This window comes from Spermophilus citellus, assembly GCF_964194105.1.
Source record: "Spermophilus citellus genome assembly, chromosome: 15".
NCBI classification, from domain to species: domain Eukaryota; kingdom Metazoa; phylum Chordata; class Mammalia; order Rodentia; family Sciuridae; genus Spermophilus; species Spermophilus citellus.
This window is the reverse complement of record NC_138195.1, coordinates 27,074,259-27,088,526: the sequence shown is the minus strand read 5'-3', so window position 1 is coordinate 27,088,526 and position 14,268 is coordinate 27,074,259.

Genomic DNA, 14,268 nt, shown 5'->3' with positions numbered 1-14,268 from the left:
TTATATCTTCTATATAGGCTGAGATATTAATATAAGTAATATTTTTAAATAATTTAATGCCAGGATTCTTTTGTTAGGAGCTCAAATCTTTATCCTTATAGGACTTTTAGACATATTTTAATCATCTCTTACACCTGAGACTGACAGTATAGTAGTTACCTAAACCAATAGCTCAGTTATTGGCCTAAATGAATGCTCTTATTTGTCATGTGCATTAAATTTGGCTTTCAAATACAGAAAGAACTACATCTTGGACCATTGGCAACTAGAATCCAAGAGATAATTTGAATGAGGAAGTTTACCTAAACAGTGTGTGAACAAATAAGAGCTATATTACATAAAATATAATATAAGATTGTCTTCTTGCAGAACTGGTATTGGGCACTGTACTCCTCTAGAAAGCACCTCACTGTATCTTTGTTGATCAGAGCTCCCCTGGATAGAAATGTCTTTCTGATTCTGCCATATTGTTTATTCATATGATATTATGGAGTTTCCAGTAAGAGCTTTTAATTGTTCCTGAGTATAGTTAGCTCATTTGGATATGCTGTAAATGAGATGAAATCCTGACATGGCAACAGAGCAAACAAACAAGTCTAGGAGGAGAAACCTTCCCACCCCATACTAATTATTCTTCAGGGCATACCTTGATAACTTTGATAGTAGGGTAGAAATTCAGGGGATGGTAATGCCTTCTTTAAAACATAAGGATATTAAAAATATTAAAGCTGTTTCATATTATGATGGAAAAAATTTTTCAAAAGAAATTCAGAAGTAAATTTGATTCTCACCAATTTGTGTCTTCATACTTTGTTTACAACCAGAGATATAAAAAAATTGCTCTATATGTGTAACATGAATTGTAATGCATTCCACTGTCATATAAAAATTTTAAAAATTAATTTAAAAAATGAAAATCACATTGAGCAGCAAAAAAAAAGTAACATACTTGATTCTAATTTAAAAGTTTATCCCTCCATTGAATAAATTCAAAGCAAGAAGTGTAAGAGGCTCTTTGGATATACATATATCAATACACACACACACACACACACACACACACACACACACACACACACCTACATATATGAAGTTGAGGATGGAAGCATGGCAGTGTTGATGTTATATGGGAGAAGATTATGGAAAGAGGGAGTGGGGAGTGGAATTTTCTTGGGGATCTTGTAGTTGCATAGACAGTTGAATGTGGCCCTTTTGGGGAAAAAGTAAATGTTAAAAGCTAAGATGGGGGGCTGGGGATGTGGCTCAGGCGGTAGCGCGCTCGCCTGGCATGCGTGCAGCCCGGGTTCGATCCTCAGCACCACATACAAACAAAGATGTTGTGTCCGCCAAGAACTAAAAAAAAAATAAATATTAAAAATTCTCTCTCACACTCTCTCTCCTCTCTCACACTCTCTCTCCTCTCTCACTCTCTCTTTAAAAAAAAAAAAGCTAAGATGGGACTATAAATTAGATAAACCTGATGGTAATATAGCAAATAATTGTTTTTGTCCAAAAAGAATCAGTAGGAAGCATTCTCAAAAACAGATTACATTATCAGGATTGAAGAATGTAATCAATGAGTAAGAGGGAAAACCAAAACAGAAATAAGAGCCAGTGTGGACTGAGTCTTAAGAGACCTATAAACCAATACAATGAATGGCAGTTATTATATCCTGATATGGATCAACTAATATGAAAAACAAATTTATAATATAATCATAGAAATTTGAGCATTGCTTAGATTCTTGGTAATATTAAAGAATTTTTTATTTTCTTGGGTTTTAGACATGATATTGTGATTATTCTTTATATCACTTGTGTTTTCCAGCTGTATAATAAAATCATTCTAGATGAAATAATATGTCTGAAGTTTTGCTTTAAAATAACTTATTGTGGGTTGTGGTGATGTATAGATGAAGTGAAATTGATCATATGTTAATAATTACTTAGGCTGGAAGACAGATATTTTGGAGTTAGACTGTTTTCTCAATTACATACATTCAAAAATCTCCATAATAGAAATTTATAACAGAAATAATTACTAAGATGATTAAGTATGAAAGTTTCATATTAAGTTCAAAACTATGTTTCATAATGGTTAAGCCAATGACAAATATTTTTTAAAAGAATTTAAAACATTTTTTAAAAAGGTTTATTTTAAACAAATTTTAAATTTGTTTTAATTAGTTACAATGACAGCAGAATGCATTTATGCACTTTGATATATCATACATAGATGGGATATAATTTCTCATTTTTCTGAGTGTACATGTAGCAGAATCATATTGGTCATAGAGTCACATATATACATAAAGTAATGTCTGTTTCAATCTACTAATCTTTCCTATCCCCACATCCTCTCCTCTTCCTCCCATCACTTCCCTCTACATAATCTAAGGTAATGCTATTTTTCCTTAGTGCTCCCCACCTTATTGTGAATTAGCATCATTAGGGAAAACATTCACCCTTTGGTTTTATGGAATTGGCTTTTTTCACTTAGCATGATATTCTCCAACTGCAACCATTTACTGTCAAATGCCACAATGTTACTCTTCTTTAAATCTGAGTAGTATTCTATTGAATATATATTTTCTTTATCCATTCATCTATTGAGGAACACCTAGTTCCATAGTCTAGCTATTGTGAATTGAGCTTCTATATATTGATGAGACTTTGCACCTAATAGAAGAAAAATAGGCCCAAATCTTCACCATGTTGGCTTAGGACCTGACTTCCTTAACAAGACTCCTAAAGTGCAAGAAGTAAAATCAAGAATCAATAAATGGGATGGATTCAAATTAAAAAGCTTCTTCTCAGCAAAGGAAACAATCAATAATGGGAGGAGAGAGCCTACAGATTGGGAGAAAATCTTTAGCACATGCACCCCCAATAAAGCATTAATCTCTAGAATATATAAATAATTCAAAAAACTTAACACTAAAAAACAAATAACCCAATAAATAAATGGACTAAGGAATTGAACAGACACTTTACAGAAGAAGAAATATAATTAATTAATCAATATGAATAAGTGTTTGACATCTCTAGAAATTAGAGAAATGAAAATCAAAACTACTTTAAGATTTCATCTCTCTCCTGTCAGAATGACAATCATCAAGAATACAGGCAACAATAAATGTTGGCAAGGATGTGGTGAAAAAGGTACACTCATACATTGCTGGTGGGACTGCAAATTGGTGCAACTACTATGGAAAGCAGAATGGAGATTCCTCAAAAAGCTGGGAATGGAACAACCATTTCACCCAGCTATCCCATTCCTTGGCTTATACCCAAAAGACTTAAAAAATGTTTATTTTTTTTAAAGAATCTGGGTTATTAAAGAAATGGGCAAATTATCTACAATGAGGAAAACAATTAGCTGTTCAATTATGTGTTAAAAAGTCAGTAACCCAGTGCAGTGGCACATGCCTGTAATCCCAGCATCTTGGGAGGCTTAGACAGGAGGATAGGGAGTTCAAAGCCAACCTTGGTAAAAGCAAGGCACTAAGCAACTCAGTGAGACCCTGTCTCTAAATAAAATACAAAATGGGGCTGGGGATGTTGCTCAGTGGTTAGTGCACCTGAGTTTAATCCCAGGTACCCAATAGGAAAAAACAAATAAACAAACAAACAGGCACTAAGTATATAGGCACCTAATAATGTACCTTGATAATTGAACAAGCGCTTCCATATATAAGCTTGTATGATACAGAGAGGAAATATAACATGAAACAAAATAGGCTCCCTGAAATTACACAGTTGGCATATTTAAAAGCATTCCCCAAACCTCTATACAAAATAAACAGGTAAGGTGTAGCCAAGGCAACAAATGGCTTAGGTAGTGAGATCATCTTGAAAGGTTTGTTTGTATGAAGGTTTGACTTGATCTATTGACATGGAATTCTAGTTAAACTTAGGTTTGAATCAGAAAGACTTGAATTAAAATTCTGATTCCATTACTTTTCATTAGATATTGCACACATGATTCATCCTCAATATCTTAGTAAAAGTGATACAATATTCACAGAGGCTAATATGCTATATAAATCAGCACAAGAAGTATCTATTTATTAAGTAAATGCCTCTGGACTGAGAAAAAAGCACAGTTTCCAAATCTACAATACTCTTTAGTGGCAAATCTGGGTAACTGCATATTTCCTATGAAATTGTCCTTGTTAAAACAGATTATGAAAAGGAAATTGTTATTTTGAATAACAGTAAATGTATTTATCATAGAGTTATTACCTCTTGTCCCTGTTTGAGCACTCATGGAATTAATTTTACAAGGCAGTTAAATTTTAGAGCTGTACAAACAAAACACTGATAGATTTTCAGTAATTCTGATATAACCAGAAAACATATTTCTTATTAATGGCATAATGTTCTTGTCCTGTGTGTAATCTGTAATGCCTAAATACTGTTAGATAATCTATAACTAATTTTTTACTTCAAAAGATTTTTAAGCTGAAGAAACTGAGAGCATGTTATAGTATTATAGTAGATGGAAAGATGAAAATAAAAAAAAAGAGGGAGAGAAAAAATCATCAACACTGTTTAAAACACGTCTGACATGCATGTTTCAGGCTGTTCGTCGTGTAGCCAGAGACTGAAACGTCATTGATATCAACATTAGGCATGAGGCCATAGTTAACAATTGTAAAGATAATGTCAGGCATAGATTTTTTTTCTGTTATTTCAATTGTCTCTCTTTTGTTTCATATTTGGATGCACTGAGGTTGATAATAGTGAAGGTTTGTCTTTGTGAAGCCTAGGAATGGATTTGATGACCAGAATTACACCCAATTGATACCTCATATAATTTTTAGTACCCCCCATTTTCTTCCTCACATAATTCTAGAAATGATTAATTTGACAGTGTAACAGAGTTATTCGCATCAGCTTTGTGCAGCAAACAGTACTTGAACTAGGACCTGTGAGAATATATGTGGAGAGCTATGATGAGGGAGGCCGCCCTGCCCATGAGCCCAGCATCCTCTCTCAGCCTTGAGTAAGGCAGGTGTTGATCTGGCATCTCACACCTCACGCTGTGCAAAGCAAGTGGCCTCACCTTAGCTCAGCAAAGAAGTTCATTCTAGCCTTGGACTTGGGCGTTACCCAATGGGATTGGACAACCCGCCTTTGAAACCTCTGCCTTATTGAGTGAAGAACATTCCATTGAACCTCCTTTGTGCATCCCTCCTCCTATAAAAATAAATAGATTCTGAGTGCATGCTCACTTTCTACTGCCTTCCAGTGTGGAATCTGACCCTTAAGGTTGCAAAGCCGTCCTACCCTCGGCATGAAAATACTTCTGTGTTACATGATTTCTTGTCATTTTCTTAGCTTAATGTTGCAGTCAACTCTTTAAACCCAGCTCATCTCATCAGCACAGGTTGCAGGTGAGATTATCATCCAGGAATAGTTACTGTGAGTTGGGTGGACCCTTATTTCAAATGTTTTAGATCAGGTGGAGAAATACAATATTGACTAATTAAATCAACCTAGCTAACGTGTATCACCTCAAATACTTAACATTTTTGTGGTGAAAAAAAATTGAAATTTACTCTCTTAGTAATTTTGAAATGTACAATCCTCTATTATTAACTATTTTCACTCCAAAGTGTCACTCTGTGGTGAACCAGCCATGGGATGTATGTGTGAACTATGAGCATGATACATGAGTGGACTGGACTGACAATGCCTCTCTGTTTGGGCTGGCGATGTCTGTGTCCTTTTCGATCGATCTGCCAAAAATCCCCACACAGCACATGAGATCGGTGTGGCCTTCCAATATGTCAGTCAATCTGCTGACCATAAGACACCACGAAGCTAGACTCAACCCCCTGAAACCTGAACCCCTCATAGGGGTGGAACTTTCTCCAGTGTCTTCCCCTCCACAAAAAGAGGCTTCAGAACAACCTCTTCCTTTTTTTTTTTTTTTTTTTTTTTTTTTGTCTGCCTGCCTGGTGAGAGCTGGAGGAGAGGGGCCATTGCTGAAGAATCCCAAGAAAAAGGTATTTTCTCTGTCTCTGTGTGATTATTTCGTGCCAGCCCAGTTTACCTGGAGTGAACCTGAATGAGTTAGTCCTGTGTGGTGACAATTGGCTCTTAGAACAGGTACTGCAGTGTGAATTTTAGAAATTTAGTGGGTTTGGAATTTCTCTCCAGAAGTTAAGCACACTTAGGATTTCAGAGTATTGTGGGTTGAATAATACAAAGTAAGTGAATTAGAAGTTAAACTTGGAGCATCTGGGAATTTTTCACCTTTAGAAGTTAGAAGAAGAAAAATTTTTATTTTTTGCAATTCTAGAGATCCTAATTAGGCATAGAGAATCCTCTCCCATGGGAAAAAGCGCTTTGATGGATCTTTTTTGGATTCTTTTTTTGTGAATTTTTGTATTTTTAAAAATTAGGTAAAGATTTTTTGGATTTATATGCTAGTAATCTGTGCTTGGAGAGTGAGAGGGAAGTAGGAAAGTTTTTTTGTGGTGGAACTTGATACAGGGGATTTTCAACTTCTAGAGAGGCAAATTTTGTTTTTCAACTTTTTTTCTTTTTCTTTTTTTTTAGGTGATTAAACAATTTATATTGAGCCCCCCCCCCCCACTACATTCTTGTCCTGCCAGAATCAAGAATAGCTGTTATTCAGCTGTTTTGGGATGGATTCAAAGCTTTAGTTGCTGTTCCCTATGGGGTTTGTAACTAGACCCACCAGCAGCAATATTCTACCATTTCAAAAACCTAATTTGACAAAATGCAGGCTGCCCTAAGGCCCACTGGAAACAGCATCTGCAGCTGAAGCAATTTTAGGGTTTGAGGATTTTTCTTTTTTTTTTTAGTGCCCTCTTGCTACAAAAAGGAGAATGCAAGGGATGAAAACACAACTACTCTGTAAAAGGCACAGGGAGGCAGCACCAGAGGAGACTCATTTGGCCCTGGGGCTCTGCGCCACCATATTGGAAATACTGGTCACTGGCTGTGACTTACTGGATGAAATGAAAGTACAGACTGGTCCGGGGATTCCCTCCTGTGGACCAGGCACATCTCAACTGCAGCTAGCAGAGCAGGGAGGGACTCAATACTGGCATGGCCATGGTGGCAGCTCTTGAAGACAGATGCTTTCCCTGGGCAATGGAGGACAATTTACTGATTGTGACCCCTCTCCCAGTCAGTTGCATGACAGCAGACAACACCACAGCCCCAGGAAACTGGTGGGACACCCACATGCAATGCAGTCACAGAAGAACCCAGGCAGGGAAAGGCGAACAGATTAGATGGCGTGCAACCGACTGGGAAGCTCAGGGAGCACTTAGCTTCCTACAGCTTGCCCCTGGCGTGCAGCCGCTCCCATGTCTTCTATCTGGACACAAGCAGGGGACACAGATGCAGGTATCAACATAATGCTGGACCAGCCTGGTGCCAGGGACTTCCACCATAGGAACCAAATGTGTCTATCTATGGGACAGAGAAGACATGGACAACCAAAGGGGCCTTTCTTACCTTCATAGCAAATGCAACAAACTCTGGGCAGCTCACCTAAAGCAACATGAATGATGCAAGTCTGTGGGCACATGCTGCCCAGGGCAGCAAAGTACCACCAGGACTGCTATGGTCAGAATAAACAATGCATGAGATTAAAATCCCAAAATTTCAGGTTAAACCTTGGGCTATAGAGAACCCAGAAGAATTCTCCAGCCACATGGCTGGGGCAACATGGCAGATGAATCCCACTGCCCGCATTTTTCATGGGCTTTCCATTGGTCCTTCTCGCTGTCACTTAGGCAGGGCTCTGGCTCTGCCTCCCAGATACTAACATATTCTTCTTTCTCATACAGGCTGACGAGGAAATTGTAAGACCTGCACCCAGGTGTTAGAAAATTCCCTCATGATTTTTAATACATTCTCACTAAAAAACGATATCTCCTTTTCAGGCAAAATCAGGTTTCACAGGCTTCTATATTGCCACTCTAATCCTGACATTTTCTCAAAACTAAATTAATCTGATTTTTTATCCCTTGACAGGTGCCCTTAAAAATTCTTTATGGCTATATTATTAAAGAAAATAGCAGAGATAATGTAACATTTAAAAGAGATACATATGCTTGCTAATGTTTTATTTTTGGAGAATATGAGGATGCATTTTGTTGTCAGAGGAACAAAAGCTGGCAATATGAGACAATTTATTCACAACCTCTCATGACAATCAAATATCCTTATTCTTCTTGGTTTCTAACTATTTATAAACAAATATGTGCCCAGAAATGTTTGTGACTTCACATAGAGATAAAGGTGCACCTCTAGTTAAAAGTAAATTAAATGGATCCAAACAGTTTTAAGAACCACAAGGTTTCATAAGATAATTAGACCTTTATCTTTATTCTTTTTGTTTGTTTTCTTTTTTAGTTTTATTGATTTTTTTAAATACATAACAGTGGAATGCATTACAATTATTATTAACCATATAGAGTACAATTTTTCATATCTTTGTATTTAGAGTATGTTCATGCCAATTCATGCCTTTATACATGTACTTTGTTTTTTTGTTTTGCATTACAATTCTTATTACACATATATACCACAATTTTTCATATCTCTGTTTATATACAAGGTATGTTAACACCCAATTCAAGTCTTCATGCATGTACTTTGGATAATGATGTCCATCACATTCCAACATCCTTGCTAATCCCCTGCCCCCCATTTCCCTCCCATCCCTCTTCCCGATCTAGAATTCATCTAATCCTTCCATGCTCTCCTTCCCTACCCCACTATAAGTCACCCTCCTTATATCAGAGAAAACATTCGGCAATTGTTTTTTTTTTTTTTTTTTGAGATTGACTAACTTCACTTAGCATTGTCTTCTCCAACACCATCCATATACCTGCAAATGCCATGACTTTTTTCTCTTTTAATGCTGAGTAAAATTCCATTATGTATATATGTATATATGCCACATTTATTTTATCCATTTGTCCACTGAAAGGCATCTAAGTTGGCTCCACAGTTTGGCTATTGTGAATTGTGTTGCTAAAAACATTGATGTGGCTGTGTCCCTGTAGTATGCTGATTTTAAGTCCTTTGGGTATAGACCAAGGAGAGGAATAGCTGGGTCAAATGGTGGTTTCATTCCCAGATTTCTAAGGAATCTCCATACTGCTTTCCATATTGGCTGTACAAATTTGCACTCCCACCAGCAATGTATGAGTGGGCCTTTTCCCCAATATCCTTGCCAACACTTATTGTTGTTTGTCTTCATAATAGCTGCCATTCTGACTGGAGTGAAATGATTTCTTAGAGTAGTTTTGATTTGCATTTCTCTGATTGCTAGAGATGATAAGAATTTTTTCATATATTTGTTGATTGACTGTATATCCTCTTCTGAGAAGTGTCTGTTCAAGTCCTTGGCCCATTTGTAAATTGGGCTATTTATTTATTTATTTTTTTGGTGCTTAGCTTATTGAGTTCTTTATATACCCTAGAGATTTGTGCTCTATTTAATGTGTGAGGGGTAATAATTTGCTCCCAGGATGCAGGCTCTCTATTCACCTCACAGATTGTTTCTTTTGCTGAGAAGAAACTTTTTAGTTTGAGTCCCTCCCTTTATTTATTTTTGGTTTTAATTCTTGTGCTATAGGAGTCTTATTAAGGAAGTTGGGGCCTCATCCCACATAATGAAGATTAGGGCCTATGTTTTCTTCTATTAGATGCAGAATCTCTGGTCTAATTCATAGGTTGTTGATCCATTTTGAGTTAAGTTTTGTGCATGGTGAGAGATAGGGGTTTAATTTTAATTTGTTGCATAAGGATTTCCAGTTTCCTCAGTACCATTTGTTGAAGAGACTATCTTTGCTCCAGTGAATGTTTTTGGCACCTTTGTCTACTATAAGGTAATTGTAATTTTGTGGGTTAGTCTCTGTGTCCTCTATTCTGTACTATTGGTCTACCAGTCTGTTTTGGTGCCAATACCATGCTGGTTTTGTTACTATTGCTCTTTAGTATAGTTTAAGTTCTGGTATAGTGATGCCACCTGCTTCACTCTTCCTGCTTTGGATTGCTTTAGCTATTCTGGGTCTCTTATTTTTCCAGATGAATTTCATGATTACCTTTTCTATTTCTATGAGGAATGCCATTGCGATTTTGATTGGAATTGCATCAAATCTGTATAGTGCTTTTGATAGTACGGTCATTTTGATAATATTAATTCTGCCTATCCAAGAGCAAGGTAGATCTTTCCATCTTCTAAGGTCTTCTTTGATTTATTTCTTTAGGGTTCTGGAGTTCTTATTGTGTAGATCTTTCACCTCTTTTGTTAAGTTGATTCCCAAGTATCTTTTTTTTTTTTTTTGAGGATATTGTGAATGGGGTAGTTTTCCTCATTTCCTTCTAGGAGGATTTGTCATTGATTTATGGGTGTTGATTTTATATCCTGCTACTTTGCTGAATTTCATTTACTAGTTCTAGAAGTTTTCTGGTGGAGTTTTTTGGGTCTTCTAGGTATAGAATCATATCACCAGTAAATAGGGCAAATTTAAGTTCTTCTTTTCCTATACATGTCCCTTTAATTTCTTTCATCTGTCTAATTGCTCTGGCCAGTGTTTCAAGAACTATGTTGAATAGAAGTGATGAAAGAGGGCATCCCTGTCTTATTCCAGATTTTAGAAGAAATGCCTTAAATTTTTCTTCATTTAGAATGATGTTGGCCTGAGGCTTAGCATAGATAGCCTTTACAATGTTGAGATATGTTCCTGTTATCCCTAGTTTTTATAGTGTTTTGAACGTAAAGGGATGCTGTATTTTGTCAAAGTGCTTTTTCTGTGTCTATTGAGATCATCACATGATTCTTATCTTTAAGTCTATTGATGTGATGAATTACATTTATTGATTTCTGTATGTTGAACTAACCTTGCATCCCTGAGATGAATCCCACTTGATCATGGTGCACAATCTTTTTGATATGTTTTTGTATTCGATTTGCCAGGATTCTATTGAGAATTTTTGCATCTATGTTCATTAGAGATATTGGTCTGAAGTTTTCTTTCTTTGATGTGTCTTTGCCTGGTTTGGGATCAGGGTAATATTGGCCTCATAGAGTAAGTTTGGAATTACTGCCTCTTTTTCTATTTCCTAAAATAAATTGAAGAGTATTGACATTAGTTCTTCTTTAAAGGTCTTGTAGAACTCAGCTGTATATCCATCTGGTCCTGGGCTTTTCTTGGTTGGTAAGCTTTTGATGGCTTCTTCTATATCTCACTTAATATTGGTCTGTTTAAGGTGTCTTCATGACTCAATCTGGGCAAATCGTATGATTTAAGAAATTTGTTGATGCCTTCAATGTCTTCTATTTTATTGGAGTATAAGATTTCAAAAATAATTTCTAATTATTTTATGTATTTCTGTAGTGTCTGTTGTAATATTACCTTTATAATCACTTATGCTGGTAATTTGAGATCTCTCTCTCTCTCTCCTTCTCTTCGTTGGAGTGGCGAAAGATCTGTAAATTTTATTTATTTTTTCAAAGAACTAACTTTTTGTTTTTGTCAATTTTTTCAATTATTTCTTTTGCTTTGATTTCTAATTTTAACTATTTCTTTCCTTCTACTGCTTTTGCTGCTGATTTGTTCTTCTTTTTCTAGGGCTTTGAGATTCAGTGTCAAATCATTTATTTATTGACTTTTTCTTCTTTTAAGGAATGAACTCCATGAAATGAATTTTCCTCTTAGTACAGCTTTCATAGTGTCCCAGAGATTTTGATATGTTGTTTCTATGTTCTTATTTACCTCTAAGATTTCTTAAATCTCCTCTTTGATGTCTTCTGTGTCCTATTGTTCATTCAGTAGCATATTTTTTAGTCTCCAGGTGATGGAGAAATTTTTATTTTTTATTTTGTCAATGATTTCCAATTTCATTCCATTATGATCTGATAAAATGCATGGTAGTATCTCTACATTTTTGTATTTGCTAAGAATTGCTTTGTGGCATATTATATGGTCTATTTTAGAGAAAGATCCATGCACTGCTGAGAAGAAAGTGTTTCTGCTTGATGCAGGTTGAAATATTCTATATATGTCAATTAAGTCTAAGTTATTGATTGTGTCATTGAGTTCTATAGTTTCTTTATTCAACTTTTGTTTGGAAGAACTATCCAGTGGTGAGAGAGGTGTGTTAAGTCACCCAAGATTATTGTGTTGTTGTCAATTTGACTCTTGAACTTGAGAAGAGTTTGTTTGATGAACATAGCTGCACCATTGTTTTGGCATATATATTTATGATTGTTATGTCTTGTTGTTATATGGTTTCCTTGAGAAGTATGTAATGTTCATCTATATCCTTTTTGATTAATCTTGGCTTGAAGTCTGCTTTATGGAAACCCCGGCTTGCTTCTGCAATCCATGTGAGTGGTATGATTTTTCCCAACATTTCACCTTCAGTCTGTGTATGTCTTTTCCTATCAGATGAGTCTCCTGGAGGCAGCATATTGTTTCGTCTTTTTTTAAAATCCAGTCTGCTAGCCTATGTCTTTTGATTGATGAATTTAAGCCATTAAAATTTAGGGTTACTATTGAGACATGGTTTGTATTTCCAGCCATATTTGTTTATTTTTGTTATTTTACTTGACTGGGTTTTCCTCTTTTATTAGGAAAACCCAGTCAAGTAAAATAACAAGTGTACTACCTCCCTCTGCTAATTTTCATTGATGCTTTTCATTTCCTCTTCATGAAATATTTTGTTTTGTAGTGCCAGTTTTCTACTTATATATTCTTTTAACTTTTGTTTATCGTGGAAGGTTTTTATTTGATCTTTAAGTCTAAAGCTTAATTTTGCTGGATACAAGATTCTGGGGCTGAGGTTGTGGCTTAATGGTAGAGTGCTCGCCTAGCACATGTGAGGCCCTGGGTTCAATCCTCAGCACCACATAAAAATAAATAAATAAAATAGATGTATTGTGTCCAACTACAACTAGAAAATAAATATTTAAAAAAGATTCTTTTTTGGCACCCATTATCTTTCAGAATTTGAAATATGTTGTTCCAGAATCTTCTAGCTTTCAGGGTCTGTGTTGAAAAATCTGCCATTATCATAATTGGTTTTCCCCTATATGTAATCTGATTCCTTTCTCTTGTGGCTTTTAAAATTCTCTCCTTATTCTGTATGTTGGGCATTTTCATTATAATGTGACTTGGTGTGGATCTATTGTGATTTTGTACATTTGGCATCCTGTAGGATTGTTGAATTTGGATTTCCAATTCATTCTTCATATTCAGAAAGTTCTCTGATATTATTTCATTGAGTAAATTGTTCATTTTTTTGGTTTGGACCTCTATCCCAATAACTCTTAAATTTGGTCTTTTTAGGCTATCCCATATTTCTTGAATGTTCTGCTTGTGGTTTCTTATCATTTTCACTGTGTGGTCTATGTTCTTTTCAAGATAATTTATTTTATCTTCATTGTCTGATGTCCTATCTTTTAAGTGATCTACACTGTTGGTGATGCTTTATTTGAGTTTTTAATTTGGTTTTTTATTTATTTCATTTCAAGGATTTCTGTCTGTTTTTTTTAAGCCTCTATCTTCCTGTTGAGGTGATCTTTTGCTTCTTGAATTTGTTTATGTATCTCATTGTCGAAGTGATCTTTCACTGCATGTATTTATTCTATTATGTCTTTTTTGATCCCAAAACATTTTAACCATGTATGTCATGAAATCTTTGTTTGTAATTTTTTTCTGCTGTAACTGCCAATGCTTCTAAAGATGTGTTGTCTTGATTCATTTGAGGTACTGTCTTCCCTTGTCTTTTCAGGTTGCTCATGTGTCTTCCTTTCCAGCTCTGTGGATCTGGTATGTTATTGTTTTTACCCTATATATTTGTAGTGCTCTTGTAGGGTTCCAAGATCTCTCCTTTGTGGGGAAGAACAATGTTAACAGATCCCAATATCAACAATACATCACCTAAGAACAAATTGTTGTTATTAAGACATTTACAGTTTAGTCTCATTGCCCAGAAATGTTGGATTCAATTATTATTTAAAATATAATAAGTAGTTTCATAGAAAGTTTTACAGTTTCTGGCAGTGGACAATGGAAAGGGGGTCAGGTGTAGGACAATATGTCGGGGGGAAAAGATGAGAGGATATAGTGTTAATATATCTTAGTAAATGTGATGGAGAAATCTAATGAAGAGGGTTAGTAGCAGGAGAATAGTTAGGAAGTAATTTGGGGTAGACAATTACCTGGGAAGACAGTAGAGTACATAAAACAAACACACATATGT